The following is a 22,291-nucleotide window of genomic DNA, read 5'->3' on the forward strand; positions in this document are numbered from 1 at the left end:
GGGGGGCCTTCGTGGCCTGATGAGTCAGTCACATCCCATCGAGAAAGGGCTGATGGGGTTTTGCTGGGAGAAGTGCAAGGTTTTTGCAATTTAATGGCAAGTTGGGAGTGATACCAAGAAGGAGGTGGGTCTGGCCCTGAATCTGTACAGAAGGTGGAAAGCTGGGGTCACTGCAGCCAGCCACTGTTTTGTCAGTGTTTCTATTAGTGGGCAGTAGAGTTTAAAAAGCAAACAAGATGTTAGCATGCAGAAGGAATGAGAAGGAGAATAATATGGAAAATATTATAGTACCACTGTATAAATTAGTGGTGCAGCCTCATCTGAAATGCTGTGAGGAGTACTGATGACTCTACCTCAAAAAGCATATTGCAGAATTAGAGGGTTCAGAGAGGGACAGTAAGAATGATTAGAAGTACGGAAAACCTTTTTATGAAGAGAGATTGAAAATACTGGGATTGTTTACCTTAGAAACAAGAAGAATAAGCAGAGACATGATAAACATATAAAACAACTCATGTGCTAGAGGCACTATATGGGAACATTTATTTTTCCTATCTTGTAACACAAGAACAAAGGGACAGTCAATGAAGTTAAGAGGTGGCAAATTCAAAAATTAAAAGGCAATCCTTTTCCACACAATGTATATAATTAGACTGTGGAATTCACTGCCATAGAATGTCTTTTAGGCCAAGAATATAGTACGATTGAAGCAGGGATCGAACCAATATATAGATAACAAGACTATCCAGAGCCATAATAATTAATGCTAATAAAAATACTATTGGAACAGGGTAAAACCTCATACTACCAGATTTAAATAAATCTCTAGTTATCAGGTATTAGGATCAGCTCTTCTTGGGGGGCAAATTTTCTCACATTTGCAAGCTGTGAAGTTTCGTGAATCTTCATTTGAGGCATCTGGTGCTGGACATTGAGAGACACAGGACAATGGGGTAGAGGGACTTTGGATCTGATTCAGTCTGGCGTCTCCTATATTCCTGTATTAGGAATCACCACATTCAGGTGATTTAACTCCACCGCAGACGTGTGGCAATGAGGAAATCAGAAGGCGTAAAGAGGTGACAGATGTAGTGCAGGCGATGTACAACGCAAAGCAGAGATGGGTAGGTCATGTAATCTGCAGGCAAGACAATAGTTGGACAACCCGCATCAGTGACTGGGTCCCCAGAGACCACAAGCGACTGCTGGGGAGACCCAAAACACGCTGGGCTGATCCCATGACAAAACTCTTTAGCCAGAAATGGAAAGAACGTGCTCGCAACAAAACAGAATGGTGTGGCGTCGACTTGCTTTCGTGGAGGGAGGGACGAGGACAAGCCGGACAAAGGTGTGACAGACATGTGCCTTGTGGCTATGCAGGAAGATCTCAGCTCAGGAACAATTTTGTCGGATTGGATTTCAGTTGGTTTGGCATTGTTGTCTTCATTGAAGGGCTGTAGCCACCTGGATATTTCTCTCATACAGTCGACAACATGCACACCCACACTTAGATTTACAGGTGACATTTGCCACCTGCTCGCCCGTGGAGCAGATTAGGGTCTTTGAGTAATTTTTAGAAATAAATAAATAAAAGGAGACAGATATTAAAGGTTTAAAAAGCAGCTGTTGTGAACACACCCTCAGCTCTCGCTGCCTTTCCATAAGATAATTAACATGTGTGTGTGCTGTGTGGGTGGCTTATGTTGTAATGCTCACATTAGTTCTTATACGACTGAACTGGGCCATTGCCAGCAATCAAAACAATTGTATGTGGCTTTAGTGTAAGGGGACTGCTGGCCCCTTTCTGAAACTCAGTGCGGGGTGGTTGGCCCTCTCCCCGTACCAAAAGAAAGGGGAAGGGTGGATGAGAAATCAACACCTTCAGACTGACAGTCCCCAGGACCAGTGGGAAGAGGCCACCGTTCTAGGTTAGCCTGATAGACAAGGGCAGGCATCCAGTGAGGGAGTCAGGAGCCTGTGGTCCCACCCTCCATGTGAGGTGGAGCTGCCTGGGCCAGAGCAGGGCCGAGCCAAGGGGAGAGCAGGAGCCTGGGGCCGAGAGCGCCAGAGAAGCAGCCCAGGGAGCGGAGCCGGGGCCGTCTGGAGCCGGGTGCGTGGGCAGCTGGGGAGAGCAAGGGGGACCCTGGGCAGCGGGCCCAGCGCAGGGAGACGCCCCCGCCAGGAGGCCCTGCAGGCCAGGCCTGGGGGGGATCGTAACCCCCATGAGGCGGGGGCGATGCTGGGGGGCAGGGCCCTGCCACCTCGAGCCTGAGGGCGTGTGGCCCCCGCCGGAGCGAGCATCCGACCCGCGGCCTCCCTGCAGCGCGGCCGGGGCAGACTGCGAACTGCCCGGGCGTGCCAGAGACGCTGGATGTGACGTCCCCGGGCCACAGAGCGGGGTGACGGGTTTTCCTTTCACCTTTCCCATTTTTTCATTATTTTTAAAATTGGTTGCTGTTTAATAAATTGTATTAGCTTTGAACTGTATGTAATGATCAGTGGGTCAGGGAAGCATCCAGAGCAGAGAGAGCACCCCAGAGTGGGGACACCCTAGCCCCTGCCCTAAGTGACCACAACAAGGTTGGGGGTTGAGTCCCCCCAGGAATCCTGGGCCCAGCCTTGTTGGGGTTACACGGACTCTGCCATAAAGGAGAGTGGAAGGGGAGCCCTTGAGGTCAGGCCTTGGATCCTTTCGCTAGGCAATTCCACCGGGGTAGTGTATAAGCCAGGAAAGTTCCCCACCATTCCCCAGCTTACATTAGCATCCCTAGAAGTGCATGCTTGCACAGGAATGGTAATTAATACAACTTTGCCCTTCTCTTGCACTGAGGGTTTCGGAGTTTTAGACACTACTGAATTGGGGCTCATACCCTCCTTATGAGACAGATGAGATGTTCACCCCCATGGGGAAACTGAGGCACATAGCAGTGCAGTGATTTGCCCAAGGTCACACAGCAAGTCGCTTTCAGACTGGTAGAGAGTCCAGGCCTATGCTTTGATCCCAAGAACTCTCCTTTTAAAAGGCTCAGAGACAGAAATTTGAGCTGGGGTTGGTAGTGCCTAAAGGGTGGATTTAATTCAGACCCATAAAATAGGGTGTAGAGACTGCTGTGCCCTTGGGAGCTTTGGGAGGGGAAAGTTGCCACTGTGCCCTCGGGAGCATTGCAAGAAGAAGAAGGGAGGGAACCATTGAACCTGGGACCCAGCAGAGCCAGGGTACACTCTCCCAAGGGCCTGTCCACAAGTGCTTTAGGAGCTTTTTCGTCTCTTCCTCACCTTCAGCTCTCTCTGCCTCATTCCCTTTTAGCTCCATTGCTGAATTTCTTCCTCTTTCTGCATCCATCTCAGGATCTGATTTTGATTACCTGCCATTAGAGCAGCCCCTCAATCCCACTGAAGCAGTAACCCCTAATGGATGGGCACAGAGCCATCACCCTGCTGGAGCGGATGCAGGTTCCATCTAAATGCTGGATCCATTCTGGTGCTCCCTGAGCACAGCCTGACTATCCTACCAGATTGCGTGCTGTTTTTTCTTATGTGGCCTGATGTCCACTAGAGACTGAACTGAGTTCACTAACTTACAACTGCAGTGAACTATGCAAATCTAATTCAAGGAGTCAGCTCTAAGGAGTCTTCTGCTTCCTTGGCATTCTGCCAATAAAAAGCTCAACTAATCCTGGACTGGCACCAATGTAGAGCTCAGAGAAACTTGAATAAGCACCACAGAAGGTCCAGCCACACTGGCCTTTTCCTTGCAGCTTGTCACCATCGTTCACTGTGTGGTATTGGGTTATCGTGCTGGAAACAGACAATAGGCGGGAACTATCCAGCCAGATTCTCTCTGAGGCCAGCACATTAACATGGCTTCCCTAATTTATCACAACAGGTGTGTATTTTTCTGGGCTGCAGTGGTGATTTCACCAGGTATGCTCAAAATCCCTAATGCCGGAATTCAGATCACGGGTAGCTTTAAAGGGATACTTGCAGCAGAGTCAAGGGCTGGGGAGATTTCCTGTGTAAATGCCTCCACTTATTGGGGAAAGGTGCTGGACTGACAGCCCCAGAAACCAAAGTCCACCATATGTGAGGACGGGAGTAGCAGACAGCAGCAGTGCAATTCTCCTGCACACCCCCACTGCCTATGCCAGCATGCCTCCTGTCTGACCTGGAGGGGGCCCCTACCCCCTTAAGAGTGAGAGAGTAGACCAGCATCAAAGCACATTTCACACTGGCCACTGAAGTAAAGGTCTCTTCTAATGACCTACGAATGAAGGCTGACACTCAGAGCCTTTCTTAAAAAATCTTGGTGCATTTTACCCGGTGATTGGCTGTAATGTTTTACTGGGGTTTGTAGCTGGTGATACTGCCTTTGAAATAATTAATACACTTTTAGCACCTGGGCAGTTGCAAAGAGTAATGTATATGCAAAAAGAAAAGGAGGACTTGTGGCACCTTAGAGACTAACCAGTTTATTTGAGCATAAGCTTTCGTGAGCTACAGCTCACTTCGCATCTGATGAAGTGAGCTGTAGCTCACGAAAGCTTATTCTCAAATAAATTGGTTAGTCTCTAAGGTGCCACAAGTCCTCCTTTTCTTTTTGCGAATACAGACTAACACGGCTGTTACTCTGAAGAGAGTAATGTATGATACCTAGTAGCAAGGCAGGTGCAGGCTCCTTGGCACTGATTGCCTGGTACACTCAGCCGCAGCCAGGGGGATCACATCTTTCAGTTTTGATGGCCTTAGAGCGTCAAACAGAAAGGTTATACTTATACTTCATGTGATAATGAATAAAAAGCCTAAATCTGGCCCATGAAAATGAATGAGTTCTCTCTAAAGTGCTTCAATATTGGGATGCATCTAAATCAAATTATTCAGTGTGGGGTAAATTTCCACCACTGCGTTAGCAGCTTTTCCTAAATATTAACTGTGTATGATTCCAAGCTGAATACCCTTCAGAGTTATTTAAGAGGTTCTCATGTTTCCATTTTGATGATATGTTTCTAAATTATACATTAAACTTCTCAGGGTGAGTAATGCCTCACAGCGTCCCCATGTCAGACTTAATGTTACTTACTCAACTGCAGCTTCATGTTTACATGGAGAAGGCGAACACACTGCTTTTCTCTTCCATTTATCTTCACATACAGTGCTAGGATAGAAACAAAAGCCTGAGACATGTAACCATTATTTGTGTTCTCTGGTGTTTCCGAGGCTTGGCACACACTAACAGTTGGCATGTTACTGCTTAAGTCACTTTGCCATCTGTCCTATCCTTTTTCTGGCTTTTGGGTTCTGATCCAGTTTATCCGATAATTTGTCTTAGGGGATTCAGAGTTGTTTCTAATATTTTGGAACTAATCAGCTCTGTATCCCAAGACTCAAAGGGCCTGGTTCTCCTCTCACCATCCCTGGTGTGAATCAAGGGTAATTCCACTGAAGTAATTCGAGTTACAGGAGCATAAATCTTGTGTATGTGCAAAGAGAATCAGGCCCAAAACTTTCTCTTGTGTGGAAGCAATAGAAACGCTCAGCATTAGAACTAAAGAAGTGGAGATAGGGAGAGCAGAACTGTTGTCATCACAAAGCTCTCCTCTCTTAAGAGTACGTAATTTAGGGTGAATTTCAGATGTGTTTTTCTGTCTTTCTAACGCTTTATTTCTGAAGCACAGACATGGTATATATTTTGTGAAAGCTTGTTTCATGTTTTCGGTGATTTGAGCATTGCAATCAGAGCCAGAATCTGCAGCACGCTTTGCACCACAAGTGTCTGCTCTGGCACTGCATAAAGAGGGCACCAGTTGGGGGAGTGCAGTGTGGAACTTTATGCTTCTTTTACACGCACTCTGTGCAGCACCCCAGAGTCTGGGTTATCATTGGCAGGATTTTTGCTACCTTTGAAAATTCAGTCTGATTGCCAACTGGTAGTGAAAGGCCTGTTGGGGGATGAAGAAAGGACCCAGCCCCTTGGACAACTACCATGAATTTGCCAGCTTCATAGGGGAGGCAACTGGTTTAAACTAAAATATTAGTGTGCTAAGCCAGAGTGCTGCAGTGAAATGTTACCTTCTTCTTGGAGATGGTTGTCCTAGTGTCCTTTTTCTGGAGCTGGAAGGAGTGGTGCAGCCATGGCACTTTTCCCTTCAATGTGTGGAGAGTATTGGGTTTGGGACTAGGGCAGTTATGCCACTCACCAATACGATGGCAGCTGGGTCAGACTGCAAGCTCCATGCATGATTTCTGGAGAAGGAGATGAAAGAAATCCCTGATAGTGTTTACCTAAACCAGCTCTGTGCTTGGCTGACAGCAGAAAGAGGTTTGCATGAATTTTACTCAAGGTGGTGATGGCTGAGTGGGGCTGGGGAAAGCTGTGCTTGAGTGGGCTTTTCTTCTGTTCTTATTCCAGACATGCTGAGCTTGGAACTGAGTAAATGCTAGTATCTCTGGCATCTGGGTGGTGGAGTGTTGGCATATCTCACTCTGTGTGTTGCTATAGCATCTCTAGCAGCTGCATTTGGCACAAGCTGTGGCAGTTTCCATGGTCACTGGCCCTTGACCAATGCAGAATCCTGTGTAAAGTGCAATTTGTACTGTTCCCATCATCATTAGCATAGGCTAAACCCTGCCCCACCTCCTGAAAAACAAAAAGGGTAGGTACAGCCTGACCATGCAAAGCATTCATGGGGAAAGACAAAAACAAAGCCAGTGAATTCAGACAAATGCTTTAAGACCCTCTTCCAGTTCTTTATACAGTGTGAGACTTACTCTCTACACAGGTATCACCTATCTTCATATGGATATAAGAACATTTTACTTTGCTCTTCTCCCCGCCTCCCCCCCAGCAATACATCCATGGGGCTCCTCACATATACTCAGCCCACCACCAACAGTGCCACTAACAGCAATACCAGATGTAGAGGTAGAGGGATGGGGCTGCATGGGTCTTACTTTGCAAAGCTCTATGGGGAGCTTAGAAAGGAGGAGGAGGGAGCGATACAGTCAACTTGCTGGACCTTGTTGCACGGTAATTCTATTTCGGGAGTCACTCTGATACTTGGGTGATGGGCACCGTAAGCACCTAGAGAGAGAGAGAGAGAGAGAGAGAGAGAGGATTGGTTGTGGGTATACAACAGGGCATGCTTCAAGTATATCTTGTATGTGTGTTTGTGTATATATGTAAGCAGGGTCTGAATGAACTCTCCCCTGACAGCTGGCTGGGAGGGGGAAAGACTTCAGGAGCAAACTGTATTTACATGAACACACCTACTCTGCCAAGATATCCAGAAGTTAGAGTGGTGTTGCTCAAAGTGATCAGCTTTGACTGGCATTGGGTTACAAATCACTTTAGTACTGAATGTAGGGGTAGTGAAATGCTGTTATCAGTGTTGTTGTCTTTATTGTGTTGGAGCAGAACTGTGCTTAATCTGTCCCAAATGAGGGGGTCCCCTCAGGTGAAAGGACCTTGTTAAGCCAAGGGCTTGAATGCCAGACCCCTGTGAAAGTAAGAGGGGTCGAAACAGGTGTCCCATCCAGGAGGTATGGACTCTCCCTAAAGGTCTGTAGTCTGATTTAACCGTTTCCTCCCTACTCTGTCCTACAGTTCAAAGATAGAGCTAAATAGGCTTCTTTAGGAGCCTTTTGTTATGTTAAGTACTTGGTGAGAGCTGAAATCACTTGTGGTGGGGCAGAGTTTCTATCCAGCCTGCTGAGAGCTAAAAATCACTGAGACTGACCTACAGAGGTCACAGCAGAGAGGCATGTGGCAGCATGAGGTGACTTACGGGTGGCCAATGAAAGTAGCGATCAGTTGGCGAGCAGTCATCAGGGTGGCCAGGTGGCGAGAAACAGTGGCTGGCAGGGTGGCCGGGCAGTGAAGAACAGCAGCCGGTGAGGTGGCCAGCCAGAGCAAGTGCTCAGATGGTAGAGCAAGCCAGGTGTCTTCTTCCCTGAATGGAAGGTGAACTCACACAGATGCACTTCTGAACACTGGGTCCTCACTGACCAAGGACAGCCACTGCAAGTGGGGTATGGTGAGGGAGCAGAGAAGGCACAGTTAAGGAACTTTTGGTTATAGAACTCAAGAACATGAGGTAGAAGACTGCCCCATGCACTCTGGGGTGGGTGTCCTGCTCACAGTTTTAGGTTTATAAATCCTGCTTTGGCATTTTCCCTAATTAATGTCAGGTGACATCCCTCCTTTCATTAAAAGTTTCTTTGGTACACTCAGACTCTGTGATTGCAAGTGGGGAAGTATTGCCTTTCAGAGGCACCTATGGGTGGTGTGTAATTTTCCCAGCTTACTGGGTGGGGGCTTGAGACGGTTCAATGTTGTATTGTTGAAAAGGAACCCCTAGATATTGAACCCAGCCCTGGTTGCTGTCAGCTCCACCTGGATATATATATGTAATATCATCCTCATTTGTTTACCCCAGTGAAAGATCCTTGGAAAGCACTCTATTTGCTTAGGTTCATTCTTCTTTTCTGTATGACCCAGACACCTAGCTGCAGATTAATCTGGCACTCATCAGTGGATTGACCAAACTATTCAGTGTATATGAAAAAAGGTCCTCAAAAGGCTTTTCACACAAAAAAATGATCACGGCAATTTATTATCTCTGTAAATGTTGTCTTTAGTTGACAAGAGGCTGATAGGGTGTTTGTTGTGATTTTAGGTGCTAGAGACCTCTGAATATGTTGCTCCCCCCCCCCCCCCCCCGGCCACTACATCTGGAGACTGTTGGTGTTTGGTTAAGTGCAGCTTTAAAATTGAAAACCAAGCAATTTACCTTCAATGGCTTTTCAGAATTTTGTGCGACAAGACACAGTTAAGAAGAAATAGATCCCTTTCCATTTTAAGTGCTACATATTAACGTTGGTTTCCTCAGTGAGATTAGTGGGTTGAGCTGTTGGAATTCAGCTCCTGCTCTCACCTTACAAAAACGACTTCTTTTCTCTAGGTACTCATGGTGAGCTTGTTTCTAGGGCTACATCAATTTGTTCTGTAATGTTGGTGTTACACAAAGATGGGAAGGAAGGAATTCCTAACTCTAGCTTTCTGTCTTCCAGCCTCCTTGTAATGTGCTTCCTTTTTTATTTCTTGTACTGGATTTTAAATAATTCAGTCCCAAGAAACCTAGTGAAGTTCCCTGTGTTCCGATATTGATGCTGTCTACCTGTGATCTATCTGCTTCTTTGGCCCCATTACTTTAACATACGGATGGTCTGTAATTCTGATGCTGTTTCAAGCACCATTTACATTATGTTCAACTTCATTTTCCTCTGATGTATAAATGATTTGATCCATTTTTTAGGGTGCAGTGCTGCTCACTAGCCACACTCCCACTATTTTTCCTTTGCTGTTTTCCTTTGTAGAAATTAGTAGATATATGTGTGAATCAATACTGCTCTTTCACTAAATGCAACCTTTCAAACCTCAGAATCTGAGCGTTTTCTTCTGAGCTGCAGCATGTTCCTACTATTTGTGTCACCCCAGCACTTTGTTATGTTTACATTTCTATGACAAAACACTGTATGTTTTCAGCAAAATTAATCAGGGTAATTATGTATGATTTTCAATGTCGGATTCAGCTCAAATGCTGATTTGGAATGGTGATTAGCCCCATCAAAGGCAGTGAGAATAGAGAGCTCGTCTGGTTGTGCCTCAGACTGGTTTTCTTTAAGGTTTTGAAAGATGCCATTTCTCTCTATTTATGAATTTAACTTGTGCTGTGCAGCCCCCAGTATTAATGTTGAATTGAGATACCATTGTGATCGTGTTTAAACTAGGTTGCTGTGCACTGGTTTGTTTTAAGTCGTCGTCTCTTTGCTCTTGTTTGCGCAGGCTGCCATTATTCAGACAGGATAAAGCTGTGCTGCGTGACGTGATTTGCAGCATCTCTGCACCTTTCTGTTTGGCTAATGTTACATGAAGTGAAATCTTGAAATTAAGCTTCAATCTATTCTCTGGTCCCTGAGCCTTCAGCTTCTAAATTCTCCTAAAAAACTGTCACCCATTCTTGTTGCAATATATGTAAACACTAGAGTTTCTTGAAACAGCATCCGCCAACTGAAATGCCTGCCTGCGCATTCCTCTCTCATTGCAGCGCCTGCCATAAAGTCATTGCACATTTGCAAGGATTAACCATGCTTGACAGGCTGTGGTCATAAAAGGACACAGAGTGGAATGAGTACTGAAACTTAATATGCTCATCATCACATCAGTAGCTATTGTCTGCAAGTTGCGCTGTATTGGAGCTTGCTTGTAAGTCACTAAACTACAAATTGGGAATAGTGCATAAAAATCCTAGATAGAAACAAAAAACCAATTCAGGAGCTGGAGCACCCGAAAACGGAATGACTCTGAAAGCCCCAGACAGAAGGGAGCCTGATCGGCACGAGGTCTAACGGAGCGTGCACCAGGAAGCTCTGACTCCTGAGGCTGCATTAGCAGAGCTTTGCATGGGAGTTGCTTGACAGCAATCCAGGAAGGGAATGCACTTGTGTGTGGCCATATGCTCATCCACACAAACCATTGTGCCTGACAGATTTACAGTAGGTGAATGGATTACCTGGGTGGAAAGTGAGCAAAAGCGGATGATACAGGCATGTATGCACCAATACTTTTCAATTTTAAAACTGGGTTGGCAACTACAAAAAGTCACATGCAATTATAGGTGAATGAAACATCCAGTAATTAGGTGAAGCGTCCATATGGATTGCTTAACGTAGAGCTCGTAAAAGAGAACACTACCTTGTGACACAGGGAGCTGGATGTTGTAGCAATGGAGAGAAAGAACAGTCATGCCTCTTGCATTCATGTTAACGACTCTCAGCCTACATGCAGCCTGCAGCCCAGCACTGGAATAACCTCACTATTGGTCTAAGTGGCCCAAATCTGTTGATTTTAAAGTTGAGTTTTCCCTATTTATTAGCCCTTCCTCCTTCTTCTCTCCTCCTTCTTTCTCTCATTCAGTCTTTACTTTTACTTTCATTTTAGCTGTTTTAATCCTTAAAATGAGTCACAGGTGCCCTCCAAATGGGTGTTCCCCTGGCACGTACACACAACTTTCAGTGCTTGAACTGGGGGGAAATGTGACAGCAATTGCAAACATGGGGCCTGCCATAACATCAATAACATTACATCAAGAAAAGAAAAGCTGTAAATTGCAGAAGGGTTTCTCATTTTCCAAGGATTTATAGCACGAGGAGTTTCTCTCTCACACACACATCTCTCCCTCAGCCCCCTAAACACAAGAACAGAGCTGCTTCCTTTGGCCTCTGAGAGGGTCTTTCTGCCTTTTTCAGATTTGATGGGACTAGTTTTAAACACAGATTTCCTTTCTTGCACTGAGCTAAAGCATTATTGTCAATAGGGATGCCAACTTTCTAATCGCAAAAAACCGAAAGCCCCCTGCCCCACTCCCTTCCCTGCCCCACTCCCTTCCCTGCCCTGAGGTCCCACCCCCCTGTTCACTCCATCCCCCGCTCCCTTTGTCACTCACTGTCCCCCACCCTCACTCACTTTCACCAGGTTAGAGCAGGGGGTTGGGGTGCGGGAGGGGGATGAGGGCTACAGCTCGGGGTGAGAGTGCTGGGGTGGGGCTTGGGATGTGGGAGAGGGCTCCGGGCTGGGGCAGCAGGTGGGGATGCAGGGGAGGTATGGGCCCTGGGCTGGGGGTGCGGGCTCCAGGTGGGGCCAGAAATGAGGGGTTCAGGGTGCTCCGGGCTGGGGCAGGGGACTAGGGTACAAGGGGGGTGCAGGCTCCATCTGGGGGTGCAGGCTCTGGGGTGGAGCCAGGAATGAGGGGTTTGGAGTGCAGGACGGGGCTCTGGGCTGGGGCTGAGGGGTTCGGAGTGCAGGAGGGGGTAAGGGCTCTGGTTGGGTGGTGGGTTCTAGGGTGAAAGCTGGGGATGAGGGGTTTGGGGTGCAGGAGAGGGCTCCGGGCTGGGGCAGGGGGTTGGGGCGTGGAGGGTGGTGAGGTCTCCGGCTGGGAGTGTGGGCTCTGGAGTGGGGTCAGGGGGGTGCAGGCGCGGGGTTCAGGGCTGGGGCAGGGTGTTGGGGCGTTGGGTGGGTTTGGGGTGCAGGCTCCGGGAGGAGTTTGGGGGCAGGAAGGACTCCGGGCTGGGGCAGCGAGTTAGGGTGCGGAAGGTGGTGCGGGGTCCCAGCGACGCTTACCATGGCTTCCAGGAAGCGGCCGCCAGGTCCCTGCGGCCCCTAGGCAGAGACGCAGTCAGGGAGCCTCCGCACGCTGCCCTGCCTCCGCAGCTCCCATTGGTTGCGGTTCCTGGGTAATGGGGGCAGCTGCTTAGCCAGAACACGGGGCATGGACAGCGCGTGGAGCCTCCCTGGCTGCCCATGCGACCAAGGCCCACTAGGACCTGGCGGTCGCTTCCAGGAATCACACAGAGCTAGGGCAGGCAAGAAGCCTGCCTTAGCCTCAGGTCCCCGCTGCACCACCGACTAGACTTTTAATGGTCCGGTCGGCATCACCGATGGGGGCCGCCAGGGTCTCTTTTCGACCAGGCGTTCCGATCGAAAACAGGACGCCTGGCAAACCTAATTGTCAGTATTCTAGAACTGAGTTCAGTTGAGCTACACTGATTTACACCAGCTGAGGATGCAACACAGTAAAATGGGTTTAACCCAGATCCCTGTAGTATCTCACTAGATATATTCCCCTACTTTAGGACCTCACCATTTATCATTACCATTTGTTTATGATTTCCCATCCACTTTTCAATCCATATAACCTTGTTGAGATCCAAGTCATTTTTAATTGATTTTGTGAGGCCTCAGAGCAAATACTTTCCAGTATCTCCATATAGTACAACTACTTGGTAACTTAATCTGTTTATTTTGTGATTCTGTTAAAAAAGAAAATCAAGCCTGTCTGGCACAACTTGTAAATGTGGGGCTGTGGCAGAATGAGGCCATATGTTCAGTACTGGTGTTTGTTTACATACAGTGCAGTGATAGTCATATCCAAAACAATGGCTTTGTTCAAAGAGGAAGTTAATATGGGAGGTAGTATTCTAAAGTGGAGCATTGGGGAAGCTGTTCAATGGGCTTTCAACTGACAGACCAGCAGTGCTACACTGGCTAGTGAGCATATGGGCAAACAGCTGGTCCCTAAAAGACCTTTTCTGTATTGGGCAAAAGCATCGCCGTCAGAAACCCATTCACTAAAACAATGCTGAACATAAGTGTGAACAAGGGGTGTTGTGTTTAAAAACACATTCACTGTTTGTGCTTATCTCTCAGCTAAAACATGTTAATATGTTTTCTTACACGAGTGTGCCCTGGGGTCAGCCATCAGTTGCTGACACATTTTTAAACAGGATTGTACTTACGCACACCAAGGGCAAAATCATGTTTCCCCCTGGTGTTCTAGTTAAAGCATAGATAAAGCATTTCTGACCTGATGCATTTCCCAGCATAGATAATGCCCAGCAGAACTTTCTTATGAACAGCTCTCTTGAAATTCAAGTGTATACTAACGTATCTGCTGCTTGCCATCTAAGACAACTAACTACAGTACGAGGCTTCCTATCAGCCATTGAGCTCCCAAACAGGCAAGATCCAGAACAAGGGCATGGACCCAAGACTGTTCATTCTACTTTTACTGCCAGTAACCTTCCCCTAGAGAAAGTTCTGTTGTGGAAGCAAATTCTTTCCTCCACTTCCCTTGACTTACCTCCAGTCTGGGATCCATTTCTCCCCCCAAATGCACACGTACAGTCCTGTGTCACAATGAGTGAGTCCTCAGCTGAGGAACAGTGGGTCGGATGCACTTCCAGGCTCATCAGTACAGTTGGACAGTGGGAGCACATCAGAGTGATAGACAGGCTTTCCGTCTCCCCATGTTAAATGTGCATCTTCTTTAGCACTCCTGACCCCTTTCCCCAGAAATAAAATAGTAGACCAAAGAATGACAGGTGCCTTTACATCTTGTGTCCTGAAAGTGCTTTACAACCACTAGCCAAGTAAAAGGGGAAGGGTATGTGAACTTGTCCTGGTATTAACAGAGAACAGACTTCATACTCCCTTTGGAGCCAACTGTTCTGTATTTCAGCAGAGGGAAACTTGAACTCATTGAGAACTACTTAGCCCCCTTACTTTAGCAAGTTTTTTTCTTGTGAAGCTCTTCAGAGCAGGGAGCACTTTAAAGATGACAGGATTCAAGAGAGATTAATTTGTTATTGTAGTCCTTTGGAAAGTGCAGTTGCACAGAAATGAAGCTCCTGGGTCGTAACGAAGTTCAGATCAATTAAAACAATTTACTTTGTTGCTAATGATTTCAGACCATTGTAATTTATTGGTGAGTAAATGACTTCAAAAGCACATTCATTCAGTGACTGCACAGAGGGAATTTTAACAAGTTCTTGGATAAATTAAGTCTAGAATTTGGTAACAGACTTCTATTGTACAACATTTAGAGTAGGCCTGTCACACAACTTTAAGGGCTTCAAAGTTTCAGAAAACAATTACAACTTCTAATCAGTTCTTCAGTGACTAAAGAAATGCAAATAATAAGGGTAGTTATTGGGCTGGGCTGGACTTGTGAACAGCCAACTAGTTAAAAACAACTCTTGTTCCTTGCAAAAGTTGAGTATCTGATCTCCTCACTCATTCCCTGGCAACTGGAAGCAACACAAGTTGTGTGTGACTGACACTATTATGTCATAGAGTACATTACATTTCGGGGGTTTAGATTCGTAATATTCACTAGTGCGTCCTGATGTAATGATTTTCGACATTATTTCGACATTGAAGTGACTTCAGGCTTTGTTGAGCCCTAATCAGGACTGACAAGAAAATTCCAGTACTGAACCTTATTCCCTGAGAAACTGTATTGAGGAAGTTTATCCTGACTTTGGCCATGTCTACACTATGAAATTAGGTCGAATTTATACAAGTCGGTTTTGTAGAAAGCTTTTTTATACAGTCGATTGTGTGTGTCCCCACACAAATGCACTAAGTGCATTTAGTCGGCGGAGTGCATCCACAAGTACCGAGGCAACCATCGACTTCCGGAGCGTTGCACTGTGGGTAGCTATCCCACAGTTCCCTCAGTCTCCACCACCCATTTGAATTCTGGGTAGAAATCCCAATGCCTGATGGGGCAAAAACATTGTCGCGGGTGGTTCTGGGTACATGTCGTCAGGCACCCCCTTCCGTCTCCCTCCACGAAAGCAACGGCAGACAATCGTTTTGCGCCTTTTTTCCTGGGTTACCCATGCAGACGCCATACCACGGCAAGCATGGAGCCTGCTCAGCTCACCGTCACCGTACGTCTCCTGGGTGCTGGCAGACATGGTACTGCATTGCTTCACAGCAGCAGCTCATTGCCTTTTGGCAGCAGACAGTGCAGTATGACTGGTAGCCATCGTCGCCGTACTCCAGGGTGCTCTTTTAGCCGACCTCGGTGAGGTCGGTCGGGGCGCCTGGGCAGACATAGGAGTGACTCAGCCAGGTCATTTCCCTTTTAAGTTTCATCTCATGGTGATTCAGTCCTGCTGGCAGTCCTACTGCACCGTCTTCTAACGAGCAGCCAGGAGACGACGATGGCCAGCAGTCCTATTGCACTGTCTGCTGCCAGCAAGATGTATAAAGATAGATGAAGTGGATCAAAACAAGAAATAGACCAGATTTGTTTTGTATTCATTTTCTCCTCCCTTCCTCCCTCCCTCCTTGAAATGAACGGCCTGCTAAACCCAGGGTTTTGAGTTCTATCCTTGAGGGGGCCATTCTGTTTCTCCTTGATGCAAAGCCACCCCCTTTGTTGGTTTTAATTCCCTGTAAGCCAATCCTGTAAGCCATGTCGTCAGTCGCCCCTCCCTCCATCAGGGCAACAGCAGACAATCGTTTCGCACCTTTTTTCAGTGCAGACGCTATAGCAATGGGAACATGGAGCCCGCTCAGATCACCGCAGCGATTATGAGCGCTATAAACACCGCGCGCGTTATCCAGCAGGATATGCAAAACCATAACCTGCAAGAAAAGCGAAACCAAGCGAGGAGGAGGCGGTGGTGACAAGAGTGATGAGGACATGGACATAGACTTCTCACAAAGTACAGGTCCCTGCAATGTGCACATTATGGTGTCAATTGGGCAGGTTCATGGCATGGAACGCCAATTCTGGGCCCGGGAAACAAGCACAGAGTGGTGGGACCGCATAGTGTTGCAGGTCTGGGACGATTCCCAGTGGCTGCGAAACTTTCGCATGCGTAAGGGCACTTTCATGGAACTTTGTGACTTGCTTTCCCCTGCCATGAAGCGCAAGAATACCAAGATGAGAGCAGCCCTCACAATTGAGAAGTGACTGGTGATAGCCCTGTGGAAGCTTGCAACACCAGACAGCTAGCAGTCAGTCGGGAATCAATTTGGAGTGGGCAAATCTACTGTGGGGGCTGCTGTGATGCAAGTAGCCAACGATATCACTGAGCTGCTGATATCAAGGGTAGTGACTCTGGGAAATGTGCAGGTCATAGTGGATGGCTTTGCTGCAATGGGATTCGCTAACTGTGGTGGGGCGATAGATGGAAGCCATATCCCTATCTTGGCACCGGAGCACTAAGACAGCGAGTACATAAACTGAAAGGGGTACTTTTCAATAGTGCTGCAAGCTCTGGTGGATCACAAGGGATGTTTCACCAACATCAGCGTGGGATGGCTGGGAAAGGTGCATGATGCTCACATCTTCAGGAACTCTGGTCTGTTTCAACAGCTGCAGCAAGGGACTTACTTTCCAGACCAGAAAATAACCATTGGGGATGTTGAAATGCCTATAGTTATCCTTGGGGACCCAGCCTACCCCTTAATGCCATGGGTCATGAAGCCATACACAGGCAGCCTGGACAGTAGTCAGGAGCTGTTCAACTACAGGCTGAGCAAGTGCAGAATGGTGGCAGAATGTGCATTTGGACGTTTAAAAGCGCACTGGCGCAGTTTACTGACTCGGTTAGACCTCAGCGAAACCAATATTCCCACTGTTATTACTGCTTGCTGTGTGTTCCACAATATCTGTGAGAGTAAGGGGGAGACGTTTATGGTGGGGAGGGAGGTTGAGGCAAATCGCCTGGCCACTGATTACATGCAGCCAGACACCAGGGCGGTTAGAAGAGCACAGGAGGGCGTGGTGCGCATCAGGGAAGCTTTGAAAACTAGTTTCAGGAATGGCCAGGCTACGGTGTGAAAGTTCTGTTTGTTTCTCCTTGATGGACCCCCCTCCCCAGTTTCACCCTCCCTTCCCCACTTCGATCACCACTTGCAGAGGCAATAGTCATTGTTGCTTCACATTCATTCATTCTTTATTTATTCATCACACAAATAGGGGGATAACTGCCAAGATAGCCCAGGAGGGGTGGTGGAGGAGGGAAGGACAAGGCCACACAGCACTTTAAAACTTATTGAATGCCAACCTTCTGTTGCTTGGGCAATGCTCTGGGGTGGAGTGGCTGGGTGACCGGAGGCCCCCCCACCACATTCTTGGGCGTCTAGGTGAGGAGGCTATGGAACTTGGGAAGGAGGGCAGTTGGTTACACAGGGGCTGTAGTGGCGGACTGTGCTCCTGCTGCCTTTCCTGCAGTTCAACCATACGCTGGAGCATATGAGTTTGATCCTCCAGCAGCCTGAGCATTGACTCCTGCCTTCTTTCAGCAAGCTAATGCCACCTACCATCTCCAGCCCGTCACCTCTCTTCACTGTGATATTGTGTTTTCCTGCACTCTGAGATTGTCTGCCTCCACGTATTTTGCTGGTCTCCACTGGGCTAGGGGCTCTGCCTTTTGTACTTCCTGCACCGCCACTCAACTTCCACTGGGAGGGCCAGGCCCGGCTGGACTCCACCCAGCTGGGCGGAGAGAGTGGTCCCTCCCCCTCTGGCTCAGAGGGAGGCCACACCGCCTCACTACAGTCTTTAATTATTTTCTTAATTAGTTCAGTTGAAGAAATAGTTTTCCTCCTGGCTAGCAATTTTTCATTGCTGCATTACAATGGACTGTGGTACTCCTACCACTTTATGTGTATCACCTCACTTTACAGTGACTTTTTTCCATGAGTAGCCTCGTGACTTACAACTATGTTTCTCGGAAATTACAAAGAAATGTATGGTGGTTGTAGTGCAGTTGGCAACTGAGACTGCCTGTGCACATCACAGACTGCCCTATGTGAGGTCATGGTACAAAGAGAGAGGCAAAATCACACTTTGGGTTTATTCAGAAGACAGCACTATCCCAGTCAAAAGATCAAGACCTGTCAGATAGAGTCAGATTCACCTCAACTAACCAGCTAAACCAAATGACAATGCTTCATCTCTTTTACTTGGCACCAATTTCAGTATTTACTTAAAAATTGTAGTTTGCTATCTCTAGCTACCTGCAAGAAGTGTGAGGCATCAGGCTGTGTCACAGGGCAGCATAGCAATGAGGTGCTGAAGCCGTGTTGAAGTGTCAGGGCTTCACATAATGGGCTTAAGGTTAAGGCAGGGCTTCTCAAACTGTTTCTCAGTGTGAACTGCATCATAATAAAGAGATCAGCTCATGCACACCTCAGCTCCCATGTGCAATCACATGGACTCTCTCTCCCATTATTTGTCAGATAAAATCTCTGTGGCATCTACAGCAATTGCTTACATGGAGAAGTGATATGAGGAAGTTGATATAACTTTAGTCCCTGTAATGCAGATGGTAAGAAAGTGAGCCAGCACCATGTAAATAGCCAGCTCTCCACAGACTACTGCATGTTGCAAGTTGGGAACCACTGGGTTCAAGTGTCAAAGGTGAAGAGAAGCCTACAGTGCCTCACTGAGAGAACTGCAAAACCAAATAATTAGATTGTTCTGCCCATGTGTCTTTAGCAGAGGTATAAAATAATCATTAATAGAGAACAGGTGGGATCAGCATTTTGAGGATTTTGGATGGAAAGCCACTATATCTATGTACAGATTGATTAACATTATTGTTCGGCATGGCGGTTAAAGAGTATTTAATGTGCAGTTATTTCCTTCGGTGTTAAATAATAATTATTGGTTGCAGGTGTATTTTTGTAGCTATCTTTTGACATAGTCCTTCTATAGAGGGATTTAGCAAAGAGCATAAAGCTTAAAATTAAGAGTCAGTGTTAGTTTTCTCAGGGTCACTTATCCTGTGGACAACCCTGATACAGCTTCAGTTTGCCCACTTGGTAAAATTGGCTGTCACATGCCAGGGACAGCCAGATCTGTCAAGCCCCACACAGTTTTCCTTTATTAGTTCTATTGGTTTTATTGCCTTTCTGGAGCTCCAAGCGTTGATGGTTGTTTAGTAACAAGCACCTGGAAAATCATTCAAGTTGACAGTGCACTTTTAAATTCCATTTTTTCCTTGTTTCTGTATCTATAAAATAGGATGACTAGATGACACAGTGAACTTGGTGGGGAATTTGTGATACTGAAAACAATGTCTGCCTTTCACTGATGTCCAAATATCATCCAAACACAATAGAATCATAGAATCATAGAATATAAGGGTTGGAAGGGACCCCAGAAGGTCATCTAGTCCAACCCCCTGCTCGAAGCAGGACCAATTCCCAGTTAAATCATCCCAGCCAGGGCTTTGTCAAGCCTGACCTTAAAAACCTCTAAGGAAGGAGATTCTACCACCTCCCTAGGTAACGCATTCCAGTGTTTCACCACCCTCTTAGTGAAAAAGTTTTTCCTAATATCCAATCTAAACCTCCCCCACTGCAGCTTGAGACCATTACTCCTCGTTCTGTCATCTGATACCATTGAGAACAGTCTAGAGCCATCCTCTTTGGAACCCCCTTTCAGGTAGTTGAAAGCAGCTATCAAATCCCCCCTCATTCTTCTCTTCTGCAGGCTAAACAATCCCAGCTCCCTCAGCCTCTCCTCATAACTCATGTGTTCCAGTCCCCTAATCATTTTTGTTGCCCTTCGCTGGACTCTCTCCAATTTATCCACATCCTTCTTGAAGTGTGGGGCCCAAAACTGGACACAGTACTCCAGATGAGGCCTCACTAATGTCGAATAGAGGGGAACGATCACGTCCCTCGATCTGCTCACTATGCCCCTACTTATACATCCCAAAATGCCATTGGCCTTCTTGGCAACAAGGGCACACTGCTGACTCATATCCAGCTTCTCGTCCACTGTCACCCCTAGGTCCTTTTCCGCAGAACTGCTGCCTAGCCATTCGGCCCCTAGTCTGTAGCTGTGCATTGGGTTCTTCCGTCCTAAGTGCAGGACCCTGCATTTATCCTTATTGAACCTCATCAGATTTCTTTTGGCCCAATCCTCCAATTTGTCTAGGTCCTTCTGTATCCTATCCCTCCCCTCCAGCATATCTACCACTCCTCCCAGTTTAGTATCATCCGCAAATTTGCTGAGAGTGCAATCTACCCCATCCTCCAGATCATTTATGAAGATATTGAACAAAACCGGCCCCAGGACCGACCCTTGGGGCACTCCACTTGATACCGGCTGCCAACTAGACATGGAGCCATTGATCACTACCCGTTGAGCCCGACAATCTAGCCAGCTTTCTACCCACCTTGTAGTGCATTCATCCAGCCCATACTTCCTTAACTTGCTGACAAGAATACTGTGGGAGACCGTGTCAAAAGCTTTGCTAAAGTCAAGAAACAATACATCCACTGCTTTCCCTTCATCCACAGAACCAGTAATCTCATCATAGAAGGCGATTAGATTAGTCAGGCATGACCTTCCCTTGGTGAATCCATGCTGGCTGTTCCTGATCACTTTCCTCTCATGCAAGTGCTTCAGGATTGATTCTATAGTATTTGCACTTGGGTAATTTTACATGTAACTCTGCAAACCTCAGCTATTTGAGGTGTGTTTAATACCTTCCTGTCTTGCATGTAACAGAAATATTATTTCTGTGAAATGTGGGGATTTCAGACTTGATGATGGACTGGGATCAGAAACACCTAATCTGCCCATACAACATCAAAATGATGATTGGGGCTGGCAAGCTTGGTAGCGATAATGTGATGGATGCATTCCTGGGATCCACCAAGGTCCGGATCTTGCCTTGTTCATTGCATTACATGCAGGCAGCACCATGCCTGAGAACAAAAGAAAAAAACACAGGAAAGGAGAAAGTGTCCTGCAGTGTCTCCTTCATATAAATGCCCTTTTTAGCCAAACAAACAATAGTAGGGAACTGAATCATAAAATCATAGAATATCAGGGTTGGAAGGGACCTCAGGACGTCATCTAGTCCAACCCCCTGCTCAAAGCAGGACCAATCCCCAACTAAATCATCCTAGCCAGGGCTTTGTCAAGCCTGACCTTAAAAACTTCTAAGGAAGTAGATTCCACCACCTCCCTAGGTAACGCATTCCAGTGCTTCACCACCGTCCTAGTGAAAAAGTTTTTCCTAATATCCACACTAAACCACGCCCACTGCAACTTGAGACCATTACTCCTCATTCTGTCATCTGCTACCACTGAGAACAGTCTAGATCCATCCTCTTTGGAACCCCCTTTCAGGTAGTTGAAAGCAGCTATCAAATCCCCCTTCATTCTTCTCTTCCGCAGACTAAACAAGCCCAGTTCCCTCAGTCTCTCCTCATAAGTCATGTGTTCCAGTCCCTTAATCTTTTTAGTTGCCCTCCGCTGGACACTTTCCAGTTTTTCCACATCCTTCTTGTAGTGTGGGGCCCAAAACTGGACACAGTACTCCAGATGAGGCCTCATCAGTGTCAAATAGAGGGGAACGATCACGTCCCTCGATCTGCTGGCAATGCCCCTACTTATACATCCCAAAATGCCATTGGCCTTCTTGGCAACAAGGACACACTGTTGACTCATATCCAGCTTCTTGTCCACTGTAACCCCTAGGTCCTTTTCTGCAGAACTGCTGCCTAGCCATTCGGTCCCTAGTCTGTAGCGGTGCATGGGATTCCTCCGTCCTAAGTGCAGGACTCTGCACTTGTCCTTGTTGAACCTCATCAGATTTCTTTTGGCCCAATCCTCTAATTTGTCTAGGTCCCTCTGTATCCTATCCCTATCCTCCAGCGTATCTACCTCTCCTCCCAGTTTACTGCAAACTTGCTGAGGGTGCAATCCACTCCATCCTCCAGATCATTAATGAAAATATTGAGCAAAACCTGCCTGAGGACCGACCCTTGGGGCACTCCACTTGATACCAGCTGCCACTTAGACATGGAGCCATTGATCACTACCCGTTGAACCCGACAATCTAACCAGCTTTCAATGACAGCCTCACAAATCCTATTGAGGAACATAGCAAGAAGAATGAACTCCGGCAA

The 22,291-nt window shown here is 47.0% G+C and overlaps 1 protein-coding gene and 1 long non-coding RNA gene across 18 annotated transcripts in view; one reads left to right on the top strand and one right to left on the bottom strand.

Moving 5' to 3' along the window:
- Positions 1-22,291, top strand: part of CAMTA1 (calmodulin binding transcription activator 1) — a 939,042-nt gene that overhangs the window by 713,349 nt on the left and 203,402 nt on the right. The gene's annotated exons all lie outside the window — the stretch shown is intronic.
- LOC125624505 (uncharacterized) lies at positions 581-13,998 on the bottom strand. The gene is made up of 6 exons (XR_007353329.2): positions 13,695-13,998; positions 7,782-8,014; positions 6,949-7,078; positions 6,067-6,240; positions 5,078-5,152; positions 581-1,138 (listed from the first exon to the last, which is right to left on the bottom strand). It is a non-coding gene; the product is annotated as an uncharacterized LOC125624505 (long non-coding RNA).

This window comes from Caretta caretta, chromosome 18 (assembly GCF_965140235.1).
Source record: "Caretta caretta isolate rCarCar2 chromosome 18, rCarCar1.hap1, whole genome shotgun sequence".
Taxonomy (NCBI): Eukaryota; Metazoa; Chordata; order Testudines; family Cheloniidae; genus Caretta; species Caretta caretta.